General features: G+C 48.3%; 1 protein-coding gene across 2 annotated transcripts in view; it reads right to left on the reverse strand.

The window, feature by feature from the left end:
• Nucleotides 1-18,330, reverse strand: part of MAP1A (microtubule associated protein 1A) — a 36,020-nt gene extending 17,690 nt beyond the window's left edge. Inside the window, exons 1-2 of one of the 2 annotated variants that reach the window (XM_035130840.2) lie at nucleotides 18,261-18,330; nucleotides 11,415-11,516 (exon numbers count right to left, since the gene is read on the reverse strand). The gene's annotated coding sequence lies outside the window, so the exon portion shown is untranslated. Of the gene's footprint in view, nucleotides 1-3,613; nucleotides 3,701-11,414; nucleotides 11,517-18,260 lie in introns of those variants that run through there. The other variant, XM_035130842.2, reaches the window with a different exon arrangement.
• Nucleotides 18,331-22,183: the final 3,853 nt, after the last annotated feature.

A 22,183-nucleotide genomic window follows, 5' to 3' on the forward strand; every position in this document is an offset into this window, starting at 1 on the left:
ATTTGGCTCTGTGGCCGACCATGTGGAAAAAAGAGAGCTTGGCCCTGGGGGGGGGGGCAGTTTTGCCATCGTCTGTTTACTTCTTGACCCTGCCCAGAAACCTGTGGGGCTCAACTGATGAGCCCCCACTCTTTTTCCAGGAAGATGTCCACTCCCTTTCTGAATCTGGTGGTGGTGGCCTGCCTTTGCAGCACTTCACAGCAACTAGACCTACCTGTAGGATGACCTGTCAGTAGCTGATGGGTCAAAGAGAACTAGAAAAACAAGAGACACCCACCCCCAAATGCCTAGGAATCTCCAACTGTGGTGGGACCTGTGATGCCAGCTTTGCAAGGCGGGTGGGTGGCACCCACACAGAGGAGGGAGCGCAGGCGCAAGGTGGGTGACCTAGTGAGCCTTCAGGTAATGTTTTTGTAGATGGGGCCGCCCAACTCCTGCTGTCCTCATCTGACTCATCTCCTTGCATTTGAACAATTCTCATCCTAAAGGAAGGGCTGCACCTGGACTAGATTTTTTAAAACTTGTTTATTAATAAACTGCTCAGAGAAATCATGCAAGCTTTGGGGATTTGATGCTACTGATATGTGGATGACACCCAACTCTATATTTCCTTCCCATCTAAATCCATTCTCCCCCCCCCCAACTCCTACATTAGCATTTGCAGTTAGCATTGGATCAGAAAAGGGCTAACAAAATGATGCTTAATCCCAACAAGGCAGATGTTTTCCTAGTCACAGAATGGCAGCTCAGGGACTGGGGATTCGGCCTGCCTTGGCTGAAGCTGCATCCCCCTTGAAAGCTCAGGTTTGCAGCTTGGAATGCTCTGACCTGGATCCAGCCTTGAACACAGATGTCCAGGTCCTGGCGATGTCCAGGAGCAGCTTTGCTCAGGTGAGATCAGTGTGCCAATTGCATATGGTGAATTCCTTTTGAGGGATCTTTAGGAAAGTGGGTGGGGGAAAAATCTCTCTATATTGTAATGACTTGGTGCAACCACACTTGGAATATTTTGTACCGTTCTGGTTTCTGTACCTCAAAAAGGCTATTGTAGAGCTGGAAAAGGTGCAGAAATGGGCAACCCAAACTAGGAGGGAAGGGGTTGGCACAACTCCCCTATACAGAAAGGTGACATAGTTTATTGATTCTTATTTACTTGTCTTATTGGGAATTACTCTGTAGCTTAGGGAAATAATCCAAAGTTTTTAAAAACACCATGAAGAAAGCAGCCTTAAAATGATCAAGTACAGGAAATGAGTCTCTCCTTCAGAACTCCATGAGGCGTGCTTTTGGGAATGCAAAATTATTTGCATCTGGGGTGCAAAATCCACTCCAAAATTTGCATAGTAGATTGGCTTCCTACACTGGGTCTACTCTGGCTACTTTGGAACCACAGTGGAAGCAGCTGGCCTATACAGAACCAGACCAATGGGGTCCATCAAACTCAGTTTTTTATACACTGACTGGCAGCAATGAGACTCCAGGATGTCAGACAGGGGACATTCCCAGGTCTACCTGGAGATATCATCAAGGACTGAGCCTGGGACCTTTTGCAGACAAAGGAGGTGATCTAACCTCTGAGGCACTACTACCCTTCACCTTTCAGAGCTGGAAAAGCAGGGTGGCCATTCCAGATGCAAACTCTGGCTGTATCCTTCTGCATAACTCATCCAGTCCTTACCCTCAGAGGTAATTGCACTGCACCTTGGCCTTTATGTCTGGAGGAGAAGATTAAGAATTCAGTCCTACACACACTTACCTGGAAGTAAGTTCCTGATAACTCAATGTGGCTTACTTCTGAGTAGCCAAGCATAGGGTTGCAACCAGGCCTCCTGGCTCCCTGCAATGCCCTGCTACCTTTGGCAATCAAATCGATTTTCTTCTCTAGTGTTGAAGCGTTTGCAATGGATGGTGACATGATGCCTCTGGAAGCTTCTGCATGAGGAAGCAGCATCCTCACCTCAAGATTTGGCTTCCTTTCCATTCTGCCTGATAAAGAGGGTTGTATGACTCAAAAGCCTGTATCTCCTCCATACCAGCCAGCTGATCCAATAAAGATAATGCCTTGCTTAGGGCACAATCCAGCCAAAGCTAAGCACCTTTAAGCCCCACTGATTTGTTCTTAGACAGATGTTCCAGCAGCTTCAGATAGTGACTTTCACAGATTGTCCACATGCAGGGAGAAAAGCCTTCCAGCAGCAGGAGGCTTCTGAGGTCTCCTTTCTTTGGCTCAGCCAGGATGGTCCAGACCAGAAAAAAGGAAGGACTCATTCACACAGCAACAAAGAGTTAAACCCTAAAATTCACTCCTAGGAGAGGCAGTGATGGTGGGAAAACTTGAAAAGAGGAGTGGACAACTTCATGGAGGGGGATAAGGTTACCAATTAGTACAAACACAAATGGCCGTGTTCTCCCTCCAAGGTCAGGATGCTGAGAAAATGTACTCTTGTCCTGTTTTTGAGCTTCCCCTTGGGGCATCTGCTTGGCCACTGTGAGAACAGAGTACAGAACCAGCTGAGCCCCCTTAGGCCTGATCTTGCAGCTGTGTGGCTCCTCTAAAGTTCTTAGGACCTTTGATGTAGGAAGGGGCTTCCAAGAGGCAGTGGGACTGGGGTGGGTCAGAGAGAGAGGGCTGAACCTGCTGACTGGCAGACAAGATGATGCTTGGCACTCAGTCCAGCCTCAGCCCCAGCAGCACTGTGCTGCTGGCATCCTCACTGGCACCAGAGGGTGGGGCACCCATGCTGGAAGAAGAGGGGGAGCTTCACGGGACTAAGCTGAGACATCTGAGCAGCAACGCGGGGGGCTGGACAAGCAGGCCATGAGAAAGCATGTGCGGGGGGGGGCAGCCCATCCCCTTGGGCACTGCTTCTTTCCAATCCATCGAGGGCATCTCCGGCAGCGTTCAAGAGCTCTTGGAGAGCATCCCCCCTCCCGCACCGCTTCTGGAAGCATCGGTGTCTGAGAAGGCGGGGGCTGGTCCCGGCGGAGGCGTGCTCCCAAGGGGTCCGGCAGGCCGGAGGCCGCCAAGCTGACTCCCTGCGCCCCCCACCCCCACCCCACGCGGCACTTGGAGCAGGCGGGCGCCAGCTGCAAAATTTGCCGCAGTGTGCGCGCCTCGCGTGCGCGCTCAGGAGCCTCCGCCGCCGCGTTCCCCCTCCCCGGCAAAGGCGAAAGGGGGCGCTGGCCGGACCCTTTCCCGGCGGCCTTGGTGGGCAGGCTAGCCAGCTAGCCTGCGAGCTGCCCCCTCCGGAGCAAAAGTACGAGCGCCTCCGCCTTCCAGTCCCAGGAGGGCTAGCTGGCCCATCTGCCCAAGACCAGGCCGCCCCCGGGCAGGGATACCCCTCGGGGCACGTCCCCTCGGGGGAAGCAATGAAGCCTGGGGTGGGGGGAAGCGGGCAGCAGCTGCGGGTGAGGATGCTGCGCACCCTCTCCCTCCTCTCCCCACTCCGCTCCCTTCCGGAGGTCGGGTATGCGGGGTGCAACCCCCCGACGGGCCTCCTCTCGGCCCGTGAGATGCGCGGAGGGCTCTGGCCACCCTCGTCCTCCCAAGATCCCACCCCTCTGTCCGGCTGCGGCTGGTCCCATCCCCGCTCCCCCCACCCCATGCACGTACCCGGTGAGGTGGCGGCGCGTCCCTCCGCCCTCGGCTGCCCTCCGCTACGATGCCGGCTGGGCCTGGGCTGCGCCAGGCAGCTGCTGTCAGTGCAAAGCGGCGGCGAAGGGGGGGGGAGGGGGCGGAGCTGCTCCCCCCCCGCCCCGGCAGCCTTAACCCCTCGTGAGCCGCGGCAAGGCCCAAGGCCTCCCAACTGCCCAAACGCACGACTGAGCAGGAAAGGGGCAAGAGAGGGCTGGAAGTGGGGGGCGTTGTACGGCTCTTCCGCAGGACAGGAGCTCGCTCAGGTTGTGGATGCAAAAGGAGCCACTTCTCTTCCCTCCTGCAAGACCTGGGAAAGGGGAGCCCGCAAGTGATGTTCTAAAATCTAGAGGATGCATCAACAGTGCAGTCAAGTCTACTCCAAATTAAGTCCCGTTGTTTCCAATGGGGCTTCCTCAGTCACCGAAACGGGCTGCTGTGAAAATGGAAGAGAAACCAGATTCCCTGGGAAATGTGGGGAGCTGTTTCCACACAAGAAAATGATGCCCATCTGCAGAGAGAATTATTATTATTTTTTGGGGGGGGAGTGGGATTTGGCATGCCTTAGCTGAACCCACATTTGGATGTGCTTTAGGATACATCCAGTGTCACCATTTGGTGCCCAAAGGGAACTGCAACAGGAGGCATCCTCCCATCATTAAACCATGCTTGGCTGTAATCTTGGGCCTGGAAATGAACATACAGATCCCATTAAGAGAACCAAAATGAATTACAGGTCCTCCTAACCCCAGTTGCTGCTCAGAGGGTCTGCTAAGCTCTGCCAGGCTGGTCACAAATAAAAAGACAAGAGAGATGGGAGGGGTTTGGGGGCCTGAAGCAAGAAGTTCCGCTTCCGTGGCTAGGAAGCCACTCTGGCCAGGGAGTGCTGCTCATGGCTGTTGGAAGGATTTGCTCGCCTAGAAGGAAGCGGAGGGGTTGCCACATTCAGAGCAATTGGCAACAGGAAGCCTTTCAACTGGCCAGGCCTACCATAATACATGCTTGGCCATTCCTGCTATAGCTTCTGCCTGTCAAGCCCAACTCAAACCTGGTCTAAATTAAGGTGTCCAGGGAGATGTCCAGCCTGGTCCAAGCAAGGGGTGCATTTAGTGGACTAGTTTTGCTAAGGTTAACAAGAACAGGAAAGCAGTTAAAATGTTTAGCACCACCATTAAGAAATCACCATTAAAAACACTAATTCTTAGTGTTGCCATTTCGGAGGTCTTATTCTTCTTTTGTGTCGAGGCTGGCCTGTTCATCTTATGCAAGATGTGGAAGATCAGATATTGTCCTGGAATATCTCTAGCAGTGGCAAACACATTTGAGTTGTGCTGCTCTGTCCAGCACTGAGAAAGCTGAACAGGGAGACTGGGACATCATCTCCATCAGTATAATGCATTCCAGCGAATGCAGCAAAACTCCAGGAAATTAAGACATCTACAGAACAGGATATCCAGCTGATTCCTGACAGATGACCAGCACATAAAAGCTTGGTGCCTGTGAGGGTAGAAGTGTGATTTTCAGCTTGGAAAATACATTTGTGTCTTAGAAGGGCTTTGAATATAATGGAATTCCAGCCTCTTCATGCCTCACCTAACAGGAGTTGACAGGTGCCTATAACTGACTTGGAAGTGCATGTACTGAGCTGCAATGAGCACACAATCCATGAAGGTTCTATATGGAAGAGTGTGGTGCTGGCTCATCTCACAAGAAACAACAATTGCAAAGAATATTGCTTCACCCCAACTCCCCCAATAAACACTGTATAGGTGTGTCATCCTCTTTCCCTCTCTTTGCAAAGATCAGAGGTGAGTGCAGATCTGCATGAAGGCAAAACAGCACCATCCACTAGGGATGGGTGGGTATGATTATTTCAGTTTCTCAGTTTTCCAATCTTAAATTCAGATTTCCACATTTGCTTCATATCCACAGAACCTGTGGTCAGTTGGAAAAGAAAACTGGAGGGGAGCAAATAAGGCATAAGGAGAGTAGGAGGTGGGCAGCTTGGCCTCTGTGCTGCTCTCTCCTCCTCCAGTCTCTCTTGATCCATTTCTCTCCACTTTTTCCAGCAAAAGAGAGACACCCAAATACAGAAAGGACAGAGATGACCATTGTGTTGATACCGTAGGCTAAATTGCTCAAGGGATGAAAGTGAGAGTGACCTATAGAAATTAATGGAGAAGTCCAATATTTTAATATAGATAGAATTGGGCAGCAGAGTGTCCACCCACCCTCCAAAAAATGTTAGAGCAGAAACTCTTTCCTTTGTTGCAAATTCATTTCTTTTTAGTGTGAAACATTTTTAAACGATCCCTGCTAATACAAACTCCAAAGCAAATACTGTTCATTGACCCCTCGGCAGGGGTTGTGGCTAGCAGGGAGTGGCAGTGCAGCTCACATTGAATCCAACAGTTTCCAAAAATAGGGGTCTAATACTTGTCCACAGCTGTTAGGCCCCTGTTGCAAGTTGGGTGGAAGCTGAGAGTGCAGCTTACAAACACTTTTGCCATGATATCCATAGTTTTATGCTTGCATTGCAGATTGAGCTGGGAAGCATTAAACAAGGAGCAGCTCACTGTTATACCCCTATTGCTGAATGGAAGGCTGTGGCAGGACAAGTAGTGTATGGCAGACCTTCAATGGTCTTAATATTTCAGGTCACCAGCAGGGCTGAGGCAGATTTGGATTCCCATATTTGTCAGGTTGCAGCAAATCTGTCATGCACTCAGCTCTCCACCGTGGCCTAGCCAAGCACTCAGCTGCATGTAGAACATTAGCAGCCAATCCTTAGAAATATATATTCTTGCTAGTTAGCATGAGAAGGGGCTAACACCACAGAGCTGTATTGTTGACAGACACTCAGACCATAGAAATACAATTGGTTGACATATGTGTGATGTCATTTCCCCCTCCTCTGCCGTAGAAGGAGCATGTAGCATTTCCTGCTTTTTCCTCCCTCCCTCCCTCTCTCCCTTTCTTTCTTTTACAAGTGATGGATACAGACAAACCCCCACTTGCTCTAGCTTTAGGCACATGGCTGAAGTTGGTTATACTGTAGATATGAATACATGTTTTGCATGCATAGTTTTTACTGCTGCCTCTACTGTGAACTAGTGGAAGGTTATAAAGTAAGTAAATCTTGTTTTAAACTTACTTTACAAGTTGTTTCTTGATTCTTTGTTAAGTGGGGTAAGAAATGGAAAACCAGGTTATTTCATAGCTGAACTTGCTCAAAAGTAGGCTTTACAGTGGACTTTAAAAGTAGGCATTAAAGTTGACCCTTATTTGGAGCTTTTTAAGCAGAGGTTGGATGACCATCTGTCATGGATGCTTTAGCTGAGATTCCTGCATTTCAGGGAGTTGGACTAGAATAGATGACCCTTGGGATTCCTTCCAACTCTACAGTTTTATGATTCTACAGCCTAATTCTTATGCTTTAAATTTTTGCTGCCAAGGATGAGATTTTAAAACTCTGTTCAACCTACACACGTGGGAGCCAGAAGGGATAAATTACAGTTAATATATCATCTCCTACCCATAAAACCCATCCTACAGAAGCCTCCAGTTCCATTGACTTGCATGGAGACTTTGAAATGTTAAACGGGTGATGACGTGAGCTGAAATCCCCAGGGATCTTGCAGACCAGAACCTGTTAGAAGCAAGATTGAGCTCTGTGTAGATCTAGCCATGAACTGAAGGCTAGGATAAAATGGGTAATGCGCTGCACACAAACTCCTGACTCTCTTGCTTCCTTCCATGAAGGGAAAGCACCAGGAGACAGGCCTGTTTACATCCTTTCCTGCATCTCTGACTTCTCGCATTCTTCAGGGTTGTCCTGCCTTGCTTTAAACAAGCTGCTTCCCCAATTCTTTCATCAGCACTGGCCATGGTTGCATGTAAGGAAGTGGATGTCAGTCGCCAAAGCTTAGCACAGGCAACCCCAAACTTCGGCCCTCCAGATGTTTTGGACTACAATTCCCATCTTCCCCGACCACTGGTCCTGTTAGCTAGGGATCATGGAGTTGTAGGCCAAAACTTCTGGAGGGCCGCAGTTTGGGGGTGCCTGGCTTAGCATAATAAATGAGACATCAACAAAGAGTGTTGTGGCACCTTAAAGATGGAAGTCCAACACTCTTTGTTGACATCTTTTTCTTTCTTAGTTCAGTTTGCTCTTTGAGATGTAGCAACATCCTTCCATGAATTAACTCCTGTGGTTTTGAAGGCTCTTTTCCATGGCTACCTCTTCTCACGTTTCTCCATCCGTTTGGAGACCTGAAAGTTCTCTGTTTTCGGCCGCCTCCCTTTTGTTCCTTCTAGGCTACCTCTGTGGTGTTATGCTGATGATATCTAGCTTTATCTTTCCGCCATTCTCTCTTTATTCCTACAAGGCCAAGGTCCCTTTGACACCATCCTTAAGGATGCCTAATTTCAGGCTACATCTTGGGGCGGGGAGAGCACTGACCAGGGCAGCAGCTTCAGCTTCATTAAAAAAAAAAAAGAATAGTTGTAGGCAGTGCTGTTTTTCTAGAGAAAGAGGTGCCGGAACTCACCAGGAACACCTCCCCTTGTTCTCTTATAATGGCAATGAGCCCACCTGAGAGGTGCCAGAACTGAGCCCTGGTGAATTCCGGCTGGAAAAACCCCCTGGTTGTAGGAGATGTTGGCTCAGAAGAAGCAGAGCTCCGGCTGCCACCACCCTGCTTCCATCTCCTCAGGATGCCTACCATGACCCTGAACCTAAGCAGTTACCAGGAATCTTGAAGCAGAAGTGGAGAAGTCTGCTGCACCAGGCATAATAATAATAATAATAATAATAATAATAATAATAATAATTTGTTATTTATACCCCATCCATCTGGCTGGGTTTCCCCAGCCACTCTGGGTGGCTTACAACAGAAAAAATGAAATAAAACAATTAAACATTAAAAGCCTCCCTAAACAGGGCTGCCTTCAGATGTCTTCTAAAAATCTGGTAGCTGTTTTTCTCTTTGATATCTGATGGGAGGGCGTTCCACAGGGCAGGCGCCACCACCGAGAAGGCCCTCTGCCTGGTTCCCTGCAACTTGTCTTCTCGCAACGAGGGAACTGTCAGAAGGCCCTCCATACTGGACCTCAGTGTCCGGGCAGAACGATGGGGGTGGAGACGCTCCTTCAGGTATACTGGACCGAGGCCATTTAGGGCTTCAAAGGTCAGCACCAACACTTTGAACTGTGCTCGGAAACGTACTGGGAGCCAATGTAGATCTTTCAAGACCGGTGTTATGTGGTCTCGGCGGCCGCTCCCAGTCACCAGTCTAGCTGCCACATTCTGGATTAGTTGTAGTTTCCGGGTCACCTTCAAAGGTAGTGCCATGTAGAGCGCATTGCAGTAGTCCAAGCGGGAGATAACCACAGCATGCATTACTCTGGCGAGACAGTCTGCAGGCAGGTAGGGTCTCAGCCTGCGTACCAGATGGAGCTGATAGACAGCTGCCCTGGACACAGAATTGACCTGTGCCTCCATGGACAGCTGTGAGTCCAGAATGATTCCCAGGCTGCGCACCTCGTCCTTCAGGGGCACAGTTACCCCATTCAGGACCAGGGAGTCCTCCACACCTGCCCACCTCTCGTCCCCCACAAACAGTACTTCTGTCTTGTCAGGATTCAACCTCAATCTGTTAGCCGCCATCCATCCTCCAACTGCATAGCAGGAATACAAACAGAAAAGGGGCTAAACTTCAATCCCCAACAATGGGCCTTAGTCTGTATCTGACCCCGCAACCCGGTCACAGACAGCTCCACAAAGATAGCACTTCCGGAGCCTGATTCCCACAAGGAACCCTTGACACCCCACCCCTACCCCACTCTCAAGCACGGGCAATACAGAAAGCAGGAGAGAATGATAATAATAATAATAATAATAATAATAATAATAATAATAATAATTTATTTATGTGCCACTCATCTGGATTGGGTTACCCCAAGCCACTCTCAAGGAAACAGGGTGATAGCTGGGATCCAGGCCAGAGGAATGGCTTCAGGGAGTCTCCACTCTTGAGGATCTGGGGGAGAGACTGAAGGAGTGGGGAGATCTGGCAAAAGACCAGGGGTCCTCAAACTCCGGCCCGCCAGGTTCCTAAATCCGACCTGCCTGCCCACTGCAGAACCCGAAAGAGAGGAGGAAGCGGGAGAGGGGGGGGAAGGAAGGTGTTTATGAGGTGCCCTTGGAGGCCAGCTCTTCATTCATGAGGTGGCCCTCCCACTCCTCCTCAGCCGGGCTGCCCTCCTCCTGCATACGGCGGCGGGAGTGGGGTGCGGGTGGACCATGCGGTGGCAGCGGAGCCTCCTTCCTGTGAGGAGAAGTGGTGTGTGTGGGCGGGTTCGCCTCCTCATCCCCCCATCGCTTGAATGGGCGGGTGGTTTTTTTTGGAGGGGAAGGAAAGGCGAGGAGGGTTCTTTCCCCCTCCCACAACCACTTCCCTCCTAATGGTCAGGAAAGGGGAGGGGATGAGCCAGATGTTTAGGGGATGCTGCCAGGCTGGAGGTGGTGTGGAGCGAACACCCCCCTTCCCCAATGCTGCTCAGGCCCCCTGCTGACCAGCTGCATGGTCTCCACCGCCAGCCCTCGACTGCTGCAGCCTTGGGGTGGGATCTCAGGCATCTCTTTCCCTCCCTCCTGCTCCCACAGCAATATCTCGCCCTTTCCCCTTCAAAGATGTGTGTACAGTGGTACCTCGGTTTAAGAACACAATTGGTTCCGGAAGTCTGTTCATAAACTGAAGTGTTCATAAACTGAAGTAAACTTTCCCATTGAAAGTAATGGAAAGTGGATTAATCTGTTCCAGACGGTCCAACTTTCCCATTGAAAGTAATGGAAAGTGGATTAATCCGTTCCAGACGGGTCCGTGGAGTATTCAACCTGAAGCGTACTTAACCCGAAGCATGGGTGTAATTGGTTCCGGAAGTCTGTTCATAAACTGAAGCATTCATAAACTGAAGCGAACTTTCCCATTGAAAGTAATGGAAAGTGAATTAATCCATTCCAGATGGGTCCGCGGCATTTGTAAACAGTAAATTCATAAACTGAGGTGTTCATAAACCGAGGTTCCACTGTACTGAAATGGATGTTTGTGTGTAACAGCACATTTTTTGTAGCCTTTGGCGGCCCCACCCCAATATATTATATGCAAATGTGGAAACTTTGAGAGGGGATCCCCCTACCCCACCTTACCTTCCCCCCCCCAGCTTGGGCCTGGTTTGTTTATGTTGATTAAAATCATTCTTCATTTTAAATATTGTATTGATTTTCCTGTTTTTTGTGCACTACAAATAAAATATGTGCAGTGTGCATAGGAATATTTTTTTCAAACTATAGTCTGGCCCCCAACTGTGTCTGAGGGGCAGTGAACTGGCCCCCTGTTGAAAAAGTTTGAGGACCCCTGCCTAATACAAACAAAAAATGTCAGTGGAGTACAGCATCTCCAAGCTGCACGTTTGGAGCTGTCCATGGTGCTGCGACTGCAGCCTGAGGCTGCTTCCTAGCCCCCAAGTTGGACTCCCCCCCCCAACTTGGAGGAGCCCATTGTGCCCCATAGACTCTCCCTTGGGGTTTGGTTGGATGCCACTAGCATCCCAGTGCACTGTACGAAAGAGTAAGGCTGGCAGCAGGCAGAGCTCTGCTCCTATTTCTGAAGCCACCAGGAGACAGCACATCACCCCAGAAGCCTCCCTAAAACCTGGCAGTAGCTCTGGGCACAAACGCAAATCTCAAAAATTTAAGGTAAACAAGATGGGCACTGACCTTTGACCTCTGATGAAAAATGTGCAAGATGACGCGTAACAAACAGTCTTAGTTGCTGATTAAGGTCACAGGAAGAGAGGTCAATGTCCCATGAGCGAAGACCTGTTGAAAGAAAGGGAGAGAGGAATGAGTTAATGTGCTCTCTGGGAAGAGACCAAAGCTGTACACTGTGATTCAGAGGAACACAGGCCTGGCTTGTACCTTGGGTGAGGAAGTGGGTTCGACCACCCAGTGTGCATTGGATGCTTTGCAACCTTGGATGAGAGTCCAACTCTAGTCCAAGCTTCTACTGCCTAATCACTTCCCCAAAGCCCCTGAGCATCCTGATAGCCTCAGAGTTTGCTCTTTAATCCATGTAATCTATGAGGGCTAATCACCTTCCTATCCCAGCAGGGTGCTCAGTCTGTCCTTCCAAACAGGAGTTTAGCGTCTCCAGGTAATCCATGTGGCTTCCCCTTCGTGCAGTGGGAGTCACCTTCAGGTCCATGAGTTGAGTTTCTTCCACACTGTCCAGAGAATATTCCTTAATGGGGACTGTTTGCCTCAGCCACCTGGCACTATGGAAAGCTGAAGAATGGGTTTGTGTGTGTCCTATTTAATTTAGCACAGATTTATACTACACTGCAGTGATGTACACTGCACTGACCAGCTTCATCAATGCTGACCAGCTTCATTGATGTTACCTTGCTGACCAAAGCAGTTTTAGTCCTAAAAGCAGGCTGGAAGTGAAATGAAATAAGTCCATATCATCAGCACCATTTAGGATTATTTGGAGCCAGGTTCTTACCACCAATTCAAGCACCTGTATCAAGGAGTAAGGCTGGACACACAAAGAACTGGAAGGTACCTCAGCTCAGCCCCACTTGTCAGTCTACTGCTAAAGCATTTATGATGGGTGACCATACAACTTGCACTAAAAAACCTCTAATCAAGGAGAGCTCCCCCACCTTCCAAGGCAGTCTCTTCCACCATTGAAAGCTCTTTCTAACGGTTTTAGTAGAAATCCCGTTTCCTATAATTTTAACCTATTAGTTCAGGTCCTATTCTCTGGAGAAATAAATTGCTCCATTATCTATGTGACACTCTTTAAATATATGAACATGGTTTTGTCTCATCTCACCTCTTAATCATCTCTTCTCTGGGCTAAACATACCCACCTCCTTCATCTTTTCCTCATCTAGGATGTGGTTCCCAGGGGCCTCACCATCTTTGTTGCCCATTTCTGGGCACACTCCAGTTGGGCACTCCTTCAGCTGCAGTGCCCACCACAGCTGGACACAGGTAGGTCTAGATGAGGTCTGACCAAAGCAGAATAGGGTGCCATCATTAGTTTGTGGTGTTGAGATTTTATACATTAGTTAATGTCTAGAATTGTATTGGCCTTTTTAGTTACTGCATCGGACTGCTGACTTATATTTAGCTCATGGTGATGGTCCAAGGAAGGTTTATTTGGCAGCAGCTTCCAACAGAGCACAGAAGAGGGAAACTTTGTCTCTCCATGCATCCTGTCTTCATCCTCTGGCTGCAAACAACTGAAACTCATCCAAGCAAGTGCTACCAGATGCAGCTAAGGCAGCAGTCCATATTTTTACAGTATTCAAATCAGAACCCAATTTGAAGTTATTTGCAAGTAAATTACAGTGGGCTACTGAAGATTTATGACGACAAGCTCCCTGGAGTACCAGGGGACTGACCTGGAGCTAAAGTATTTATTTCTTCTTACACTATTGGGCTTAATTTGTTTGAATAGATGGGGGAGGGGGGAGTCCAATGGGGCACCCTGAATGAAATGCATCCCTTCTACCCTGGGCTATCCAGCCTCAGGTTCTGGTCAAAATTGTACACAGAATATTCCAATTTCAATAAAGACGAAAGGAACTTGGACAATAAAGAATGAAACTGGGACCACCCAAGTCAGGCTCTCTGGTTGGTGGACTGTAGTTTTTAAGGTTGTTTAAAATGTACAAGACATAAACACAATAAGCAAGTATGTTCAATTTGATAATGACAGAACAATCAAAGACCAAACAATATGCACCAATTTTAGTTGCATACATTGTAATCTATACTCCATACAAAATAGATTTCTTCATTATGTTCCCTAACGTTCAGTGCTGCTGATATGAATGAAATGAAATTGTGGGCATCAGGAAAATATCCCTCAAGGACCCTCAAGTCTTCCATGAATTTAGGAGAGGAGCTGAAAGTTCTTTTTTTAAAAAGCTATTTTTATTAAAGCTTGAAAAACAAACAAGGAATAAACAATATAAAGAATTGAACATTAAATTTCCAGCATTTTTAAACATAAATGCTAAAATAAATAAGTTATAGAAAAAGAAGGAAAAAAGAAAAGACTTCCAATTCTCCATCTATCAGTTTTAAAAGCTTGTGCAAAAACTTTTACTCCATAATAAACTCTTCTACTTTACATAAACCAACTTTTTTCAGTCTTCAAAATGTCAACAATGATTTTTCTCTAGCATGTCAACTTTGCCATCTCAGCCAAATCCATTAATTTCAATAACCATTCTTTCATAGTAGGTAATAGTAAGTTCTTCTGTCTTTGTTGTGCTTATTAAAATCACTGCTGTGATAATATATTGTTTTAATCTTCCATATTCGTTTTCTAGTTGTACAGCCATTAGTCCCAGCAGGAAGAGCTCTGGTTTCAGTTGAACAAGAGGAGTAAAAAATTCTGAATAGGTGTCAGAGGTCAGTAATAGATTGGATAGGGGCTCATAATCTATGTGAGTCCAGGCAAGTCAGAACTGCTGTGGAGAGGAATTTCATCTAAGCCAGAGTGGTATAGAAGTTAGAGTGTCAGACTAGGACCTGGGAAACCAGGGTTCAAATCAATCCCCAATTGGCCATGATGCTCACTGGGTAACCAGGGGCCATCACTGCTTTTCAACTTAACCTACCTCACAAGGCTGTTGTGGGAGTTGAATGAAGAAGGGGGGGTTACGATGTACACCACCTCAAGCTCCTTGGAGGAAATGGAGAGTTATAAATCCAATAAATTAATAAACAAATAAAATGTGACTAGGAAGTCAGTTTTGGCCTGTTCTGAATGGGATTATACACCCCTTAAGGACCAAACCCAGAATTTTGGAGTGCTGTTAAATCCTTCTAATAGTTTGGATATCCTGGGGCATCTGCATTATCAGACTAGTCAGGTTCAGTAGCTGTGAACACTTGCCACTATTGCCCATACTATGCCCTTCTATCTTTAGACTATATTTGAAGACAATGCAGAAACGTAAATTAGTGCAAAATGCTGCAGTTTAGGTTATTGCTTGGTACTAGTAATGAGGAACACACCATTATGTTCAAAAGTAGCTCCATACTTCCTATTTCCCCCAGGCAAACTGCTAGTATTAACCTTTAAAATCATTTATGCCTTAGAACCTTGGTATCTGGACTACCTACGGTAGGTAAAGGTAAAGGGACCCCTGACCATTAGGTCCAGTCGCGGACAACTCTGGGGTTGTGGGGCTCATCTTGCTTTACTGGCCAAGGGAGCCAGCGTACAGCTTCCAGGTCATGTGGCCAGCATGACTAAACTGCTTCTGATGAACCAGAGCAGTGCATGCACGGAAACACCATTTACCTTCCCACCAGAGCGGTACCTATTTATCTACTTGCACTTTTACGTGCTTTCGAACTGCTAGGTTGGTAGGAGCAGGGACCAAGCTCACCCCGTCGTGGGGATTCGAACCGCTGACCTTCTGATCAGCAAGCCCTAGGCTCTGTGGTTTAGACCACAGCGCCACCTGCGTCCCATGGGAAGACCACCTACTCCTATGCAAACCTTCCTTTGCCAGCAGAAGCAAGGCAGGTGGTAGCTGGAGAGATTATGTCCCATCACTGCAACGCCCTCCAAATACAGCTGCTCCACACAATGTTTGCTAAGTTTTCAGTGCCAGATAAAGACTGTTTCATTTGTAGGAGCTTTTCATGAGCAACATTTTTAATTTTATTTGCTGAATTGTGTTTTATCTTCCCTGTTATGCTGTCCAACTTATTTTATTTCCACTGATCTTTTGAGTTAAAAATTAATAATAATGTACCATTCCATTTACTTAGTGCTCTGTTTTACCAGCATTGTGCATTGCTTTAGAAACTTATTTAAATTTAAAAACAAGAGATATGCATTTTTTGAAATTAAATAAGAATACAAAGCAATGCCCTTCCAGACTTACAAAAACAGCCCCTCTCCACAAACACTGCAGTGTAAGACTGCTTTAAAAAGATTCAGCCAACCACAGGGGGGGAAAATAAAATAAAAGGAGGTGATTTCCACATGTCCAAAGGAGAAGTCAACCACAGTGGCAATTCCTCTTTCATTCCCTTGAAATGACCCATCCACATTGACAAGGTGCTGCAAATATCACCCTAAGGAGAGATAAGAGGGCTGCCTTTACTCCTTTCCCGGAGAATGGCAGGTAAGAAAAGAGCCCTCACCTACGTCCTGCTCACCAAGGAGGCACTTTCATGCTGCTCCTGCTTCACACTCACTGCAGAGGGAAAGTCCAGGAACTAGCAGGAAGGAAAGCTGCACTGCAGCACCAACTACACACCACAGCAGCCACCACTACCTGCCTCCTTCCAAGCTTGCCAGTTTGCTTCCATCTGCTCCCCTTATGTGCAGCAAGAAAGATGTGGGTTTCCCATAAGTTGCTGAAAATCAGAGCTGCAACTAGGAGGTCCTTGAATAACACTGCAGTGTCAATCCCATGACACTGATTTGCATTCTTGGGGGAGGGCCAATATGGGACATTTTGCTGGCAGCAGCTGGGCAAGCACCAGCCACACCCTCCAGGCTGCAGAGAAGGGGAGCCTTCCTCACTTACCTGGATACATGGTCAGTGGGCTTGCATGCCTTTCCCCCCTGCCAGGCTGGAGTTCTTGAGGAGACAGGGCATTAAGGGTTCCACCCCAGCTGTAAAGCCTTATTGGGAGTGCACCTACTGTCTCATTCCTTACGCCCTTTGGAGGAATGGTTACAGTATATGTTTTGTATTTGTTTACTCCTAGCTTTTGTATACTCCATCATTCCAACCAGTTCAAGCAGCAGCAGCAGCATTGTGCCAGAGAGAAATACAAGTCAGTTTTCTTAAGAAAAAGTCATACCAGACTAACTTCATCTACCTCCCCCTTTTTACAGCTAACTTGATAGAACAGGGGGATGTTACGAGATGTAGTATAGCTTGTTTTCAGCAAGGCTTTCAACAAGCTCCTCCACAATATTCTTGTTGACAAGCTGCTAAAATGTGTGATAGACTAAGCTTGGGGACTCTTGGATTCAGGGGCAGAATAGAGACTTCCAGAACTCTTTATCCAATCTTTAGACTTTCCCCAAGCCAAAACCCTCAAAAGCTCTGGATCCTGTTCCTCCTATTGGGCTTTTGCCTGGCTGAAACGTGTCCTTGAATTGTGTCAGTGGATAGAGAAGGGTGTGGGGGGAAATCCTTGGCTTGATTGTGGCAGGGCTGTAGTCTATTGTACTAAGAGTCACATCTGTTGCTCGACTCATTTTGCTTCTAGTCCTGCCCACCTTTGACAAACAGTTCCCAGAATGCTGCCTATGAAGGTTCCCCACCCCCGCATGAAAGACACTGTTACTGTTAGCCAGATGTGTAGCTAGTGGCTCAACAACTTTGTATAAAAGACTTGGACACAAAAGAGTAGAGAAAATGTTCATCAGATCAGCAGATAACACCAAACTAACAAAATTCAAGGTGAGCCTAGCATGATGAAGAACTGGACCAAAGCAACAAATTTAATTTCAACACAGATAAATGCAACATTATGCATTTAGGTAGAAAAATCAAGACACACAAGTACAGGATGGAAAGCACCTGGCTTGACAGTAGAGCCAGGTTTCTTAGCACACCATGAGCTTAAAAAATGAGCCAGCAATGTGATGCCTCTACTAAAAAGGCTAATACAATTCTAGGCTACAACGGAAACATAGTGTCCATAGCTCCGAAGTTATCCCTTTTTTTAAGGGATTTTCCCTTATGCTGAATAGGCTTCCTCGCAAGAAAAGGGAAAACTTGGCAGCTATGATAGTGTCTGGATCATGATAAGCTATGGGACCGCTAAATTCTGCTTTGATTAGCCTTCAGCTGGAGCACTGCAGCAGTTTAAGAAGAAAGAATTAATAGAGGAAAACGATGACAGTCCTTTAGACAGTTCCCGGGCTCTCCCATAGATGACAGAGCAAATCTCTCTTCAGTTACTCCCGAACCGGCAAGATCAAAATGGCAAGAAGACTGACCGCCAAGTGGATCTTTCGGGGAGTGGCGCAGGCTGGGTGAGAGGGGTCGCAGAAGTGACCGGAGGCTCGCCTCCCACCGGGTTTGCTGACGTAGCGAAGGGCCTCCTGCGAAGAGCAGAGACGGCAGCGGAGGCCCCCGCCTTTCCCACCCGATGAATGGCGTCGGGGGCTCCTGCCCAGGCGGCAGCGGGCAAGAAGGGCCCGGCCAGAAGAAGCCGCCCCGCCAGCCCAGAGGCTCCGCACCTCACGGCCGCTCAGCGAGCTTCCTGGACAGGTCCTGCGGCGGCGGCTCGGCCTCGCGACCCGCTTTCCCTTCCTCTTCTTGGCGGCCAGTGTCCCGCCCCCTCCCCGCAGCGGACTCTCCAGGGATGGGGACGCCACCGCTCTTGGGAATTCCGGTCCAGGGAACGCCGCGCCAGGGCCAGATCCAACCGGTCGCGCGCCCCTCAGGTGCTCCCGATGGCGGCGACACGGCAGGCCCTCTCCAGGGTGCTGAACGCGCAGGCGGCGGCGTCCGGCAGGCTTCCCCCTCTCCCTCTGGCCCTCCCTCCGCCCGTCCTTACCGCGCTCGAGGCTCCGGCGCAGCGTTTCCCGCTCTTGTTCGGTGCCGACCTCGCCGATCACGGCAAGCACCGCGTGGCCCCGCCGCTGCCTCCCCCGCCTCCCGCTGCCGGGCGCCGCCGGCGTCTCCATGGCGACAGGCCCGGCCGCCGGCGTCCCCATAGCAACCGGTTCCCAACTCCGCAGATGCCGCAGCAGCCTCCTGCCCGCGCCTCTTAAGGGGAGAGCCGGCGGCGCGCGGATTGGCTCCTCAGAACGCACGTGCCCCACGAGGCACTGGGGCGGGGATTCCCGCGGCCGCGGCCCCCCCGAGGGCGTCCCCGCCCACTTCCCCAGGCGTGCTTAGGATACGCAGGGCGTGGGGCGGAATCACAGAAGGGGCGGGGCTGGGGGCGCGGCACGGGCTCTTTCCACTCCCCGCGTCGAAGGAGCTTGGAGGGGGGGGGCGGGTTGCGGAATTGCATCTTCCTTCTCCTCTCCTGGCGGGGGAGATATACACACTCCTTCCAGGACCCGAGGTGATCCCAGCCGCTGTCCTGCAGACCAACAGGCGCTCATCTCTGTTAGCGGAGCCTCCTCCCCCACGCGCCAGGATTTGATCTAGCTTTTGCTCCTGCTGCTGGGCTTCGGTGATGTACCCCCACCCGGCACCCAGGAATGAGGGTGACCCTTCCCTCTTTTCCATCGGGTGGGGCAAGGGAGAGCAAACCCCTTTGCCTGCCGCGCGAAGGCAACCCCTCCCCGCTGCCCCCCACCCCGGTCAGGCCAGAGGCCTCCAAACGAGCGGAGGTGGGGAAGCTGCCTTGGCCCCCAGCTGCAGCGCCTGTCTACAATGCAGAGTGAGGGGTGGCAACCCGCGGGGCCCCTACAAGGTGGTCACCTTCTGACGAATGCTGGTGACCCTATAGACCCTCAGAAGGGCAGCCCTGCCAGCCAGTTCCCCGACCTTCCTTTTTTACCTCCACGCTGAAGGTGGAGCTGAGCACTGGGGGCTTCTTAGCTTAGAAAGAAGAAAGGCAGCAGAGGAGTGATAGAGAGGCATATAATTATACATGGTGTGGAGAAAGGGGACAGCTGCCCTTTGCATTCTTTCAAAATACTAGATCCTAGGGACATACAGTGAAGCTGAACACTGGAAGATTTAGGTCAGACAAAAGAAGAATTTTTCACATGGCACGTGGTTAAATGATGGAATTCACTTCCACAACAATAAGTTAATAATAAAAAATTACAGTATTATTTATATGCCACCCACCTGACTGGGTTGCCCCAGCCACTCTGGGCAGTTTCTAGAAAATTATAAACCACAGCAAAACATTGCACACTATAGGTGTGGCCATAGACCTGAACTCGGATGCCTTTGAAAGGGAATAAGAAAATATGGAAGACAATCACCTTGTGTTTTGCCTTTTTTGTCGGACACTCATTGGGGCACCTGATTGGCCACTGTGGGAAATCAGATGCTGGACCAAATGAGTCCCCTTTGGTCCAATCCAACAGGACACTTCCTAGCTCTTTTTCTTCAAAGAACCTGAAGTGGGCTGCTAATTTAAGCAGGGAAACAGCAGTTAGGGAAGGGCTTTTCTCTCCCTCTGCCCTTTCCTCAGTAGTAAGAATATTCCATATGCTGGCATATGCACCACTGGAGAGGAGGGTAAATACAAGCACCTGTTGCCCCACACCTTTTGCCAGAGGGAGATGACTTGGGACAGGTACAAATGGCATATGTCCACCAGTGCAATTTCAGTCGAAGTGGCAGCTACTCTGAAGAAAATAAAAAGACACCAGGTGATCAGATTATACACCTCCCCCTTCCCCCCCTTGTTGTAAAACAAGGAAGCAAAGGCAGGGGCAGCAATAGAACTTGCAGGACCAAGGACAGTTCCCAAAAGCAAAGAACTTGCTCCAAATGGGTTCAAGAGCTAAGTACCTGTACAGTACAGTACTCCCGATTTTCCACCTTGCAATCTTATTGCTTTTCTCAGTCTTATGGATAGTTCGTATCTATATAGTATCTTTACTGCTATATCCTAGTTCGTTATTAACCAATAAATTATGTTCACAATAAGTTATGTGTATCAGGGCACCCAGCTCCTCTGGATGGATGACCATGGAGCCTTTGGTGGTCCCTTGTGATCAGTGTCCGATCAATGCTTCAGACCAAAGACAAGACAGGGGCCTCCAGTTATAGATTATCCATCTGGTATTGATCCAGGATTAAATCCCTGTTCAGGGAGCTGGAGTCCAGCATCATATGAAGGGGCAGAGGTTGGAAAGAGGAGGCTCAAACTTGGCCTGAGTGCCTTAGAGGAAAAGAGGAGAGGAAGGAAATAATGTGAAATAAGTAAAAATCCACAAATGTCCATATATCTCTATCTCTCTATTTGACAGCCACAGTGCAAGAATCTCCATTCCTGCAGTGTGTAAGTTACTAACTGGAATACACTGAGGCTAGACCAATTAAGGTTGTGCTCCTGTGGACATTTACCTGCACACAAGTTCCACTGATTTTAGTGGGTTTCAAAGTAAACATGCCTTTTATCAGGCTGTATTTATTCAACAAATCTCTTTCAGAGCAGATTCCAACAAAACTCCTTAGTGAGCAAACAAAATGTGGTTGAAATGGAATTCAGCAGCAACTGAATAGGAGCCTAACTATATTTCTTCCAAAATCTAACTGCTTCCATTTTAATTGAAAAAAGAAGCTTTTTCTTCAAAGTAATTATTTATGGAGACAATGTACAAAGACCAGTAGTTCCTGTTTTACCTATCATGCAGGACCTGGTTCCAGAGCCATCTCTTTCTCTTCCAGGAGTAAATGGCATCATAGAGAAATTGAGGCTTAGAAGGAAGGCAGCTCCTGCCCAGCTCTGCCTCTTTTAGTTTTGGAATACCATAATTTCTTGCAGGAGAAACCAACTATAGAACAGAAATGTCATCTCTTAACAGGTAAATAACATTCTGTTTATTTTAAGAAACAGACTAACTTTTCTTCTTTCTCCTTCAGGTGTTTTGTTTAAAGGGAACAGGCTGCAGACTGGTCTCCGAAGCAGGGTGGGCAAGGCTTCTTCCTAGGATGCAAAACACATATCTGATGACAAAACCAGACATAGCCCTGTGTAGCACCTCAGCACTTTAAAATGTGACACAGTAGGGAGGGGCAATCATCTGGTCCCTCTGGCTCAGAAACAAGCAATTACGTAGGAAGAGCCTTGCTGCTGGATCAGGCCAAAGGCCCACCTAATCCAACATCCTGTTTTCAAAATAACTGACCAGTTGCCCCAATGGGAAGCCCACAAGCAGAACTTGAAGGTAATAGGACTTTCCCCACTTGTAATTCCCAGCAATTGGCATTAAAAATCATATAGAAAAGCATACAAAAGAACAAGTCTTGCTGAAGATGAATCAGCATGGCTTCTCCAAAGGCCTCCAAACCTATTTATATATCAACTGCGTTAGACCAACACGGCTACCTACCTGAATCATTAACCTTTTAGAGTGTCAATAACTACTTTATTGACTATGTTATTGACACTCTAAAGGTAGACATTGTGTACTTGGTAGACATTGTGTACTTGGAAGAAACGGGATTCCCCAGATACAGTGGTGCCTTGCTTAACGAATGCCCTGCTTAACGAAATTTCCGCTTAACGAAATGTTTTTTTCTAGCAGAGGTTGCCTCGCCAGACGAATTCGTTTTATGAAAAATTCGTCTAGCAAATCACGGTTTCCCATAGGAATGCATTGAAATTCAATTAATGTGTTCCTATGGGCAAAAAAAAAAATTCAAAAAAAAATTCAATGCATTCCTATGGGATTCACTAGATGAATTTTTCGTTATAAGAAAAGACCCGTGGAACGAATTAAATTCATCTAGAGAGGCACCACTGTATCTGTACTGGGACCTGTGCTATTTAACTGATTC

This window comes from Zootoca vivipara, chromosome 14, assembly GCF_963506605.1.
Source record: "Zootoca vivipara chromosome 14, rZooViv1.1, whole genome shotgun sequence".
NCBI classification, from domain to species: domain Eukaryota; kingdom Metazoa; phylum Chordata; class Lepidosauria; order Squamata; family Lacertidae; genus Zootoca; species Zootoca vivipara.